Genomic DNA, 12,724 nt, shown 5'->3' with positions numbered 1-12,724 from the left:
GAGAACTCCCTCCCAGGTGGCCCCTCCAGGTCAGGCTCAAAGCATGTTGGCGGGGTTATGCAGGGAAGCTTGAACAGCTGTTGCGGGGCTAGACTTGCTCTGTGAATAATTGGAGGACTTCTGCCTGCAGGGCCTTCTATCCAGCTATTCACAAACACTCAATTCACTCGTTTCTTTTTAGTGGATCTCTTGGACATTACAGTACAGGGTAAGGAGAGAACCTTTCATGCCTTGAGTTGAAGCTCTAAAAAGATAATCCAAACACATCGCATTTTATGCACTGCAAAACAGCTTAATAAAAGAATAAACAATATCTTTTTGGGGATTTAGTTATTCAAAACAAAGCGTGGGCTAGTAGACTGAGCATAGAACTGGGTGTCAGGAATGCATGGATTCTAGTCCTGACTTTGCAACTGCTTTGCTATGTTGTCTTTTTTGCAAATTACTTAAAGGCACATTGCCAGGGCAATCTGGACTTGAATTCAGATTTTGTTAAAAGAAGGCTTTACAAATCCTAAGGTCAATACAAGTCTTCCTATTGGAATTGAAAATAACCATGGGGGGAAAAGTTTGAATGTCAATGTTTTCCCCTCCTGCCAAGCCAAGCATTGCAGAAGAGTGTCAGTGCATGGCAAGCAGAAAGTGAAATGAAACAGAAACAAAAGTCTGCATCTGATTTCTCAGTAGAATCATGGTAGCAGCATCCTCCATAGTATATGTTATCCTTGTTTTTTTTTATGAGGACTCGGGGGACATTCAGACCTTCCTAAAACTGGGTTTTCATAAAAAAGTGTTAGGGTTCAACATACATGTCAGATATATGATTGAAAACAAATCTGAGATAGTGTGGTGCTTCAGTATTCTGGGTTTGGAATGTTGGGATTCAGCTGCATGCCCATGCATGCTACCTGAGCCACCTGTGAGAGCAGCCCAGCTTCTCCTAACAGTCTGTCTGCAACACCACCCTCCTGAGTGCACACATCAAAAAATCTCTCAGGAAAATGACCTCCAAATCTCTTGAGCTGCTGAAGCAAGGGGAACACCTCCTCTTTCCAAATATTGCTTGGCAGAAATTTCTGCCACCTGCAGCCTGCCAGAGAAAATGTTAAATTAAGTAATAAGACTCAAGTAACCCAAGTGAGAAGTGAACTTGAAAGGTGCTGAAGCATCTGTAGCCCATGCACTGTCATCTGGTACCACTCCATTTGCTAGCAAGTGTTCCCTTCCACAGACTCTTTATGTGCAGTAAGAAGCAGCAATGAAAGAATAACTTGATTTTTAATCACTTTCACTCATTTATTTTCATTGACCAAGCTGATCATAGAATCATAGGACTGGAAGGGACCTCGAGAGGTCATCTAATCCAGCCCCCTGCACTCATGGCAGGACTATTATCTAGCCCATGAGTGAAATGTAAGAAATAAATAATCACAGAAAGTAAATTAGACTTTGAATATTCTTTCCCTTTTAATGGTCTAAAGTATTACTAATAACAAAAGTGAGGAATTTTTGTTAGCTGCATGTGAACTTTAACGTGTGTGTCTCATGTTCCCCATTGATAGATCCAGGCTATAATATTTACCTACTTCCTAAAGAGTTGGGGAGGATTGATTAGTTGATGACTGGGTCCAATCCTTAGTGCCACTAAGTTAGTGCCCTTATCCCCCAGTGATTCCAGTGGGAGCTGGAGACACTCTGCACATGGCAGGATTGGGCACTATAAGTGCCCAGTAATATCACTGCTTTAAATCCTGTTTGTCAAAAAATATTTGACATTGTGTGCCACAAAAACAAACCTCAAGCAGCGCTTTAGCTAGGCACCTCTTAGCCGATTTTCATTGTCCTGCCTTAGCCTTAACAGTTAAAGTGGCAGGACAGTTCTTTCCCTTGGCTAGGTGCTTGTGCAGGTCTTTATTTCTTCTCTCTTTGTTCCCCTGTTCTCTATCACTCAGTTTCCAGGAAATCAACCAGGCCTTTCTCAGGTTTCAAGCCTGCTTTTCTGTTTTAAGGCCCCAGGGTCCCCCTCTGTAGGAATAGCTCACAGAGTTTCCTATTCATTCTTCCATGGGGATGTGGTTCCTCCATAGGAAATGCCACAGATTCCAACCCTGTAATTTGAAGATCCTGCTCTTAGGGAAAAGTCCTATTGATTGGTATAGGGAACAAGAACTGGTTGCAAATTTTACCTCAGCTGTTTTTGGTGAAGAATCAGGTTCTCACCTATATGAAATTTTTCATGAAAAGTGTCTGCTGTCCATGGAGAATATCAACATTTGTCAAACCCCAGAAGTATTGTCGTTTATGACTGAAATATTTCAGGTTTTGGCTGACCTTTTTGCCAAAAAATAAAAATCATTTTCCAAGGAGTGGGAGGAACCTCTATTTTCCTAACTAAAAACCTTTCTATAGGTAGAATTTTCTATTAAATTCCACAGGGGAGCTCAAAAAGCTAATGAAAGTTTCTTATAAAATTCTTTCCATGGGTTTCTGAACTAACTGTAGAAAGGAATAGAAAATTCTGTCCCAGCTACCTATAGAAAAGTTATAATTATCTATACAATTCTATGGGATTGTTGTTATTACCACTATGGGACCTTATTGGTTTTATGTCTAATAAATCCTATAGAATGTATCTGAAGGAGTAGGAGATCCTCCTCCAACTCCATGGAGCTGGGATGACACCCTCTCTGTCCCTCGCTGCTAGAATTGTGTGTGTGTGTGTGTGAGAGAGAGACTGCAGCAGAGGCAGAACTTCCCTTTCCCATGAGTAAGGTTCCCCTTTGTGTACAGATGCACAGAGGAGTACTGGAGCCTCAGCACCTAAGCTCTTTCTCTATCTCAGTGTTCTGAAGCACCCATCACTTTCCTCTTCCATCTTTTTAAAAGCTTCTAGGCTGTCATCTCCTCTCTTTGCTCCTATTTCCTAATCTCCCACTTTCTCATTGCTGTAAAGGCTCAGGTATTCTTTGATCTATTGGGCCGTGCTGTCTCTTATTTGTTGCTTTTGTTCTGTGTTGTAAATAAATGTGTTTTTAGTTATACTATTTTAGAAGCCAAGAGGCCTTTGGGCACAGGGCAACCCATTAATTAAAATATGATGATGATGATAATTAATATATAAATACCAACCAACACTTTCCATGAATATGCTGCCTCCTAACTCTGTTGGCACAGGGCAGTGCAATGTAGATTGTGCGCTTCCTGGCAGGTGGCATTCTGAATCTGGCATTACCATTGGGTGGTGATTGCATTCAAAGGTTACGTGTAGATAAATGTCACTCTAGGGCCCCCTCCCTGGTTTCATAGACGGTATGTACAGAAAATTCAGGCTTCTTTCAAGATTCAGTTCTGAACCAAAATTCAGAACCAAGCTGAAAGGTTTAGCCAAATGTGGTGTTCTCTCTGCCTGAATTGAAACATGTCCAAATCATCTCACGTGAAACTGGCAAAGAAAATATTGGACTAAGAATAATTTTGAAACCTTTGGAAGGCCAAAGACTGAATTTAAGCACTAATATTTTATTTTCCAGCTTTTCCAAACAAGCTGTCCATTCAAAGAGATCCAGTATTTTTTAAAAAAAAGTTTTATTTTTTGAAATGTATATCATAGGTTCTACTACATATGGAATCTGTGAAAATTGTTTTCTCTTCATGTTTAAATAAAAACATTCTCAGAGGAGGGAGTTTGAAGAGTGTTGTGTGGAAAAAGTGTGGAAAAGTATTTAATGTAACTGCTAAAATAGTCACTAACTTACAAGAGAAAAATGAACTCACTTCATACTGAATTAATTTTTGCAAAACAGGTTTTGGGTACATTTTTCAAAAACTCCTACATGACTTAAGAGCCTTTGGGTTTGTCTATACAGAGAGTTAGTGTGCAACAAGCTGGGGTGTAAATCTATAGCGCTGCAGAGTGTCACACACTAAGTTGCCATGTGGATCCTGCTGAAGTTCCATAGTGCGCTTTGACCTATTGCATTAAATCTCTGTCTAGATATGTCCTAAGCCCCATGTTTTTAAAAGAGACACACACTTAGGAACCTAAAGCAATGTATATATGTATAGTGCTGCTGCAGCGCATCTGGTGAAGACATTCTATTATGCTGTTGTGAGAGAGCTCTCCCGTAGGCATAAAACCCTCACCTCCATGAGTGGCATAAGCTATGTTGATAGGAGAAGTTCTACCACCAACATAATGTTGAGCACATGAGCGCTCATGTCGGTGTAACTTATGTGGTTCAGGGGAGTGGAATATTCATACCTCTGAGCAACATATGTTTTGTTGACATAAGCTATATCTATACTATGCCTAAGTGTCATTGAAAGAAAGACAACAAGGAGTCTGGTGGCAGACTAACAGATTTATTTGGGCATAAGCTTTCATGGGTAAAAAGCCACTTCTTCAGAGAAGTGGCTTGTTGTTTTTGTGGATACAGACTAACATGGCTACCCCTGATAATTGAAAGAGAGGTTCCTGTGTCCCACTCAGTTTTAATGAGATGTAGGTTCCTCAGTACCCACAAGTACATCTAAACTGCCCTTTAGACCCACAGCAGGGAGTCTTAAAACATGGGCTCATGCAACAGCTGTGTAGATGTTTTTGTGATGTGGATTCCTGTCTGCTAGGACATAGATTGAGATCACCAACTTACTTTGTCATCAAACATAAGATGGTAAATTTGCAGTGTTCCTGAAGCCATGTTGGTCCCACTTGTCTCTCTAATAAGTTGGTAAGAGCTTTTGATCACTACTGACCTTGTACAGAATCAAACCAACAGCAGAAAGACTCGTTAATGATCCCTAAGCCATCCAGTCACTCAGTCATTTACCTAATCAGTAGTTTTCTCGTTCTAGGGTATAGTAACTTGCATCATTCAAAGTGATTTCAGGTGATGACATTTTGAAAGTAACACAGCAATTGTCTTCTACTCTGATTTTGTTAAAATATAATTTCCATTTCTTCCTAGAAGTTGTTTGTCTCTTGAAAACATAGTACGTTTAAGCAGCAGAGAATCCTGTGGCACCTTATAGACTAACAGACGTTTTGGAGCATGAGCTTTCGTGGGTGAATACCCACTTCGTCGGCTGCAACAGGATTCTCTGCTGCTTTTACAGATCCAGACTAACACGGCTACCCCTCTGATACATAGTACGTTTACATAGTTAACAATATGCATGAAAAGTCTGACAACAGATACCTTATTTTGAATGCTTATGCTTGGATCTTGTGTTTTCCATGTATGTGATCTGGAGAACAGAGATATACAAGGAGAATTCTTTGAAATTCCCTTTTTGTTAAGTTACAGTAACAAATACAATGTATACATATCTACCAGTAACATGTTGCAATTTGTCAGCTGGTGGAATTCCTGTAAGAGAGCAAAATTGGCTACGAGGGTTAACGTCCAGTCAATATTGTGTCCCAGAACACTGGGATTTTGGAATGAGCAAACTAAAATTCAATATTATCATCAGAGATTATCAGCTTTGTGAAACACATCCATGCTGTCTGGACAGTTGCACAGAACTAGCTAATGTTCCAATGTCCTGTCCTAAGATGCACTGGGGCTTGGGTAAACCTTAGAAGTAATTGTTTTGGGGGAAGTCTCCACTTGTTCCAAAGTCCTGGTCAGAAAAACAGAGGATCCTTCCACTAAACGTTTTTGATGCATTTAATCTCTTGTGAATCAATGTCTTCAGTGTTACCCTAAAACGTATTTTTGTGGCGGGTAAGCATGTTATCAGTCAGAGACAATACAAAGAGTTTCAGACTCTAGGCATGAGGCCAAAACCTGTCCTTGGATGAATGTGTGCAGCTCTGTTTGAATCCTATGTATCTGAAGGCCAAGTCTGGCCCACAATCTTTTGCAAAGCGAACTAGATAACAGCTCCTGAAAATTTTAGAACAGCAGAGGTAATTATCAGCAGTTGCGGTTGCTTTGATAGGGTGGTAAAAGTGCAGTGTAACAGGCACAAAAGGACATCATGAGCTAGTATAAAGTGACATGATCCATTGGGCTGTACTGTTATAAGCTTAAGGAACAGTGACTTATTTTAGATTAAGGGAAACAACAAAGAAAACATAAATGAATAAAATATCTCTGAGACAGAGAAAATGGCGGTCTATCTCAGCCGCCTCCTCTGCCCCCCTTCCCCTGGTATAAGAGCATACATTCTGAATCTCCTCAAATTCCTGCTTCCCAGCTAGGGGTACAAGCCCTCCATGTGTGGGATCCTACTGAACCCTCTGCAAACCAAAACTGCCAAGAGTGGTATTTTCAGCTCTGAAACTTATGCCTTTATTGCCTTTGTCCTGCACTTATACATGCTGAAGCGCTCTACAGTCCTTTTGCTCAGTTCAGTGCAGATTGTTACACAGGAGACACACACTGTGAGCTCTTGTGGGGAAATTATTTTCCTCATTATTTTGTTGTTCTGAGTCTAACAGGTTCCTTCTGTCTATATGGTTGCTCTTTGTGTATGGAAAAATAGAATACTAAGTGTCCCACAGCACTGCTCAGTTCCCACTCTCTAAACTGCCATGTGTCCATATCTGTCTGTGTTTTGGCTCTGCAGCCAGCCACTTTCATGTCTGAGTGAGAGACAGACAACATATAATCTGAAGCATTGAGTAGAAAAGCTCCAAAATAAACCCAGTAAACACTAGCCTAACAAAAAAAGCTGGGTGGGGGGAAACTTTGGTGACCTACAAAGAATTCCCTTTCTTGGTTTGAAACAACTCCTGTGGGAAAGTATGAGATCCTTCTCTCATGGACTCACAACCCTGCCTCTATGGAAGTATCCTGGAGAATTTCATAAGAATGAAACCAATAGGGGTCTACAAAAATTACTTTAAAAGCCTACAGAATGTAATAGAAAATGAGATCTTTTCGACAGGATTTCTAATTACCCTCAATAGAATTGTTAAAAAAATCCCCGGAGGAAAGGTTATTGTGTTCTAATGAGTTCCGTGGGTCTTTTCCATCATACTGGAAGCTGAAGTCCAGTCTAGACCCAGAACAGATACAGCACAGGCAGCAGCTAACGTGCCTCAGCTGGGTCAACCCCGACCTGAAGGAGCTACTGGAGGGGCAAATGAATCTCTGCCTCCAGATCTGCTCAAGTCTTGGAGCCTTCACTGAACTGCCCCTAGGAGTGCTAGCCGTGGTGGTGGGTGTTGTGGTGTAAATACCTTCCCTCTAGGAACTGGACTGGGCCCACCAGCTTATTTCACACAGGCCACTAAATAGCTGTCAGGTGGTAATCACTTCTGTTACTTCTCTCTGACCTTCAAGTTAAATGGATTTTCTCATTTACTTGCAGTCAGTCCTCTTCTCATGCCAGGAACATGCCACCCACTCCCCCCACTAGTAACCTGGACTGGACTCAAACAGGCAATCTAGTGGAATAAGGCTTTGTATCAACTACCTTCAGTATCCAGTCTCTGCCCTTTCTCTTTTTCTGTTTTTTTTATTTTCTGCATATTTCTAACTTCCTCTGAACTAAACATATAATACAAATAAATATTAGTGCATGGAAGTAGCTAAGCACATTTTGCATCCTCTATATGCATTGGTTGGGGAAACAGTTTTCACTTCATACATCATTTACCATGATAGTATGCACAAAATTCAGAAAGACAGGGAGTTTAAAAACACCCTTTGTTCCTGCCACTAGTTCTGAGTTCATAGTCATAGCTATTGCCAGACAAAATTTGGCCTGAGACTAATTTGAATTTGTTCAGATGAATGTTGGACTAAACCTCCCCAAACATGCATCAGTCACTTGGCAAAACTTTTCCCTCTACCTGTCTGAAGAAGCCCGTTGTTTGCTTGGATATTGCTCAACTCATCTGTATATGTTTAATATACTTTTCCTCCCCAAATACTTCATTCTATGCCCTTCATTCTGTTTTCCAATATAATTGATCCCAGCATATAAAACACAACTCCCTGCCCTTCCCCTGTCTCCAGTAAGAGCTTGTACAATAGTAAAGTAATCTTCTCCACCTGGGCTCCTGCGGTTTCATATCACCTAATCCCCACGGGAGCTGAGAGAGAGTTTAAGGAAACATTCTGCTCTGTTTCTTTTTAGCTTTGTTCATAGTGCAGTTCCCACTATTCTTAGTTTCATGTAAATAAGAAGAACCTGTTTGTGAGGGTCTTCTATGTTGGGGGAAGTAACCTATTCTACATGCTGCTTCTGTTATTACACTGATGTAAATCAGGAGCCAGCTCATTAAAGGCTATGGTGTCAATGAGAGCATAATCAGGCTCAATAACTTCACCATTCCTACCCAACTATTTTATTTGCCCTCACGTGTACTGACAAATTAATCCTTCCTGGCTCCTTCCATTTCATCAAGAGATTTAACACTGAAGAGTTTAACTGTGAAAGTCCAACCTTTTCCTTTCAGCAACCAGCAAGTTTACACTTTTATACACATGAATTGGCTCCATCATAGATGTTACTCTCTGTATAAATTCTGTGCAGAATTTTCCCTTTGCATGCATTGGACAGCAGGGGTTACAAGCCGGCTCTTATTCCTCATTTCAGGTCTTCTGCTCATAAAAATTAGCAGAGTCACTTTGCAACTGTTGGTCCTTAGGTATTAGGAATGCCCCCCAAAATACTCAGCCAGCAACCACTGAACCTCTTTAGATGAGCTGTGGGAACTAGTACTACCTCTTATGAAACATTGCAGGGAATGCTGTAAAAGATTCTAAGGGCATATCTGAGAAGACGCTGTTATGTGGTTTGAATGTGGGGGGGAACATGAGGATGTCACTCTTTGAATGTCTGTCCTTAAACTTTTGGCTTGGTGGCCTCCTGCAAGCCCAGTGAGCAGACTTCAAACATCATTCTGCTCCACTCCCTCAAGCACACTGCTTTGTTCTCTCAAGCAAATCAGAATTTCATTTTTCGTAACTCCTTAATATGTTTGTTCCTTTTTCTGAGCCACAGCTCCAGCACTGCCGCATTCAACAAAAGAACAAAGTCATATTGTTCAAAGCAAACATACTCTAATATCAGCTGGAACAAACACACAATCACACTCTCAGACCTCAATTGCCAAACCCAACTGGACAAAGACTGACTGAAAAGGCTCGAAACTGAGGAAGAAAACACCTTTATCTCATCTCTAAAGGACTAAACCAAGTACAGTTTTAGAGTTCTTATTTCCTTTTGTTAATACCCTTTTAAACACCTGAAAATGGCACTTATTTTCCTACTGATTTGTGGCCTTCCATCTGACAAACATTGATTTCCTCTTCCTCTGTGTTTTGAATACAGCTAAAATGATATGGCTCATTTTGTTGGCTTGTTTAAATATCTGCAGCACTGATTGTCAGCAACATTCTGGAAACCAAGCTTGCTAGTTAACTGCTGCTGCAAAACCAGCAAGGGGAACTCAGGGACACAAAGTATTGCTTTTTGGAGAGGACACACACAATTTGTCCAGTCTGTTTCTGAATTCTCTGCAACTTGAGTGGTAGAAACTAGAAGTCACTAGAACTCTCCATCATCAGATTGCAACTGTTTTAAAGAGCACTAGATTGTGATGGTAAACAAGTAACTAGTAACATTTATTCACTTATAGGCCAAAGACTGGCTAAATTTTAAGTCATTTGGGTGTGGGTAGAATGTCTTGGCTTATTGTGTGGGTCTGTTTAGTATATGATAGATGTTAGAGATGGCAAAGACCTCGCAGGCCATCTTGATCCTTTCTAACCATTAGGGGAGTGAACTTCTGGAACAGCCTTCCAAGGGAAGTAGTGGGGGCAAAAGACTTATCTGGCTTTAAGACTAAGCTTGATAAGTATATGGAGGGGATGTTATGATGGGATAGTTTAATTTGGGCAATTGATCTTGGATTATCAGCAGATAAGTTTGCTCAATGGTCTGTGAGGGGATGTGGGATGGGATGGGATCTGAGTTACTGCAGAGAATTCTTTCCTGGGTGCTGGCTGATGAGTCTTGCCCACATGCTCAGGGTTTAGCTGATCGCCATATTTGGGGTCGGGAAGGAATTTTCCTCCAGGGCGGGTTGGCAGGGGCCCTGGAGGTTTTTCGCCTTCCTCTGCAGCGTGGGGCATGGGTCACTTGCTGGTGGATTCTCTGCAGCTTGAGGTCTTCAAACCACAATTTTGAGGACTTCAATAACTCAGTCATGGGTTAGGGGTTGTTAAAAAAGTGGATGGGTAGGGTTCTGTGGCCTGCTTTGTGCAGGAGGTCAGACTAGATGATCATATTGGTCCCTTCTGACCTACGAGTCTGAGACTATGAGTACACTTCCTAATGTTTTGTCTCTTCTAGTTTTAAATCTCCTAAAGTCACTCTGACACTTCTACTGCTTCCTTGGGAGATTGTTCCATGTTTCACTGTTAGAAAGTCTGTCCTGACATTAGCCTACATTTTCCTTTTCCTGATTTCACCCTGTTATTCTTCATTATACTCCTGTTTAGACTGTTACATTCCCATTTAGGCCTTCTGTCTGCACTTAAAAGTTTGGCCACGTGAAATATGCCAGCATAATTAAGATGGCAATCCTCCCCTAGGATTACCTACCCTCCAGGATTGTCCTGGAGTCTCCAGGAATTAAAGATTAATCTTTAATTAAAAATTATGTCATTTGATGAAACCTCCAAGAATATGTCCAACTAAAATTGGCAACCCTACCTTCTCCCCTTGTACAGACACAATTACAGCTGTATAAAGGTGCTTATACTAGTATAGGTTACTCTGGTTTGGTGAAGGGGAAAAAGCTATATTGGTATAAAACCCCTTAACTGCATCAACGCTAAGCCTTTTTCCAGCATAAGTATGTGAGTTTAAAAAAAAAATTGCACCTCTTACTGACATCATTATACAATTAAAACTTTTTAGGTGTATACCAAGCCTTAGTCATCTCTTAGAAAAAATCTGTACATATTCAGCTCCTTTTTTCTTTCCTTGTAAGTCAATATTTCCAGCCTGCATCATTCTCTGAACTCCCTCCAGTTTGTCAATCATTCTGATAATGAGGTGTTCAGAACCGAATACAATATTCCAGGTCTAATCACTCAAGATCCATAGAGAACATCTCTTATCTCTCTGCTTTGGGATATGAGGCACAGCCCAAAACTGTGGGCCTTTTGCTGTGACAAATTACAAACGCATATCTAATTTCCTGTATGATCAGCACACCTGCATTCCTGGTTTTGTCCTTCCATTGAATATCTTTATTTGGGATTATTTCCCCTCAGCCATATTAGTCTGCATTTTTCAAGTTGTCTCATTTTTGTCATTTTTCTCTCCAAGTTTCCGTCCTTGCTGGTTGTTGTATCTCTTCCCTATTATAATAACATTTGAGAATTTAATAATCATGTTGCCTGTTTCCTTTTCTAGATCATTAATGAATGTGGTAATAAACATGAGCTAGCACCAATTCTTGGGCTCTCTCCTTCCAATTTGACACTTTGCTGTTTACCTTTCAACTTGTATGATGATGTCCCTACATAAATTCATTTGGATTAATGTATGCATCTAGTGCTTTACTACTATCCAAGTTCATTCAGCTACCACTTCCTGTTCTTCCTAATTATTGATAATTCTGTGAATAAATACTCAAATTTGTCTGGCAAAATCATCTTTTGTTTGTTAGCCTCATCTTTTGTTTGTTAGCCTTTATTGCTTATGGCACCTTTTAGATACTTAATTGTTTTCTTCATTTAGTATGTGTCCCATTACATTAGACTTGCAAGGCAAGAATTGCCAGGATTGTTGCTCTTCCCCGTTTTTAAGATTATTATTACACTAGCTGTTCTCCAGTCTTCCGGTGTCTGCCCAGTTTTTGATGTCTTGCTGAAACTAATTTGACTTAGTGAACAGGAGCAGCAAATGGGAGATTGGTATGGGAGTTCTTCTGAGGAAGAAAGAGAGTCTACATGCTCCTTGGGGTGAGGTGGTCTTGTTTGCTTCCTTGCCTGCTTGAAGATTCTAGTGTGGTCTGTTTTGGAGCTATCTCCTGAGCCAAGCAGCCTGCCTGGTTAAACTGAGAGGCTCTGGTCTGCTACCATTTGATCCCTAATTCCTTTAGGATCCTTTGACAAGGGGGCAGGGCTAACTCAGGGAGAACAGAGGTTTAAATAGTCCACTCCTAAGCAACCAGAGGAGTTAGCAAACAGGAGCAACAGACTGGAATTTTGCGAGGGAGTCTGAGGCCTGGTCTACACTGGGGGGGGGCGGGGAATCAAACTAAGATACGCAACTTCAGCTGTGAGAATAGCGTAGCTGTAGTCGACGTATCTTAGATTGACTTAGAATCACTTACTTTCCATCCTCACAGCGCGGGATTGACGGCCGCTGCTCCCCCGTCGACTCTGCTTCCGCCTCTCGCCATGGTGGAGTTCCGGAGTTGACGGCAGAGCAATCGATGATTGATTTATCCACATCTACACTAGATGCAATAAATTGATCCCCGATAGATTGATCACTACCTGCCGATCTGGCAGGTAGTGTAGACGTACCCTGAGAGGCAGACACACCTAATAAACATACTCTAAAATTAACTTAGGCCAATGACCACCCTGCTTCCCCCCCAAAGAAACCAAACAAAAAAAACTCTGCTAAAGTCAAAATAATGCAGGCAGAAGTCCCACAGCAGAGCAGGGACTATCCAGTTTCTTGCACTGAATGCAGCATGTATAATTACCAGCATTGTGTCCACATGGCAGATGTGTGC

This window comes from Chelonoidis abingdonii, chromosome 3 (assembly GCF_003597395.2).
Source record: "Chelonoidis abingdonii isolate Lonesome George chromosome 3, CheloAbing_2.0, whole genome shotgun sequence".
Lineage (NCBI taxonomy): Eukaryota > Metazoa > Chordata > Testudines > Testudinidae > Chelonoidis > Chelonoidis abingdonii.
The sequence above is the reverse complement of the archived record's forward strand: the minus strand, read 5'-3'. Positions refer to the sequence as shown.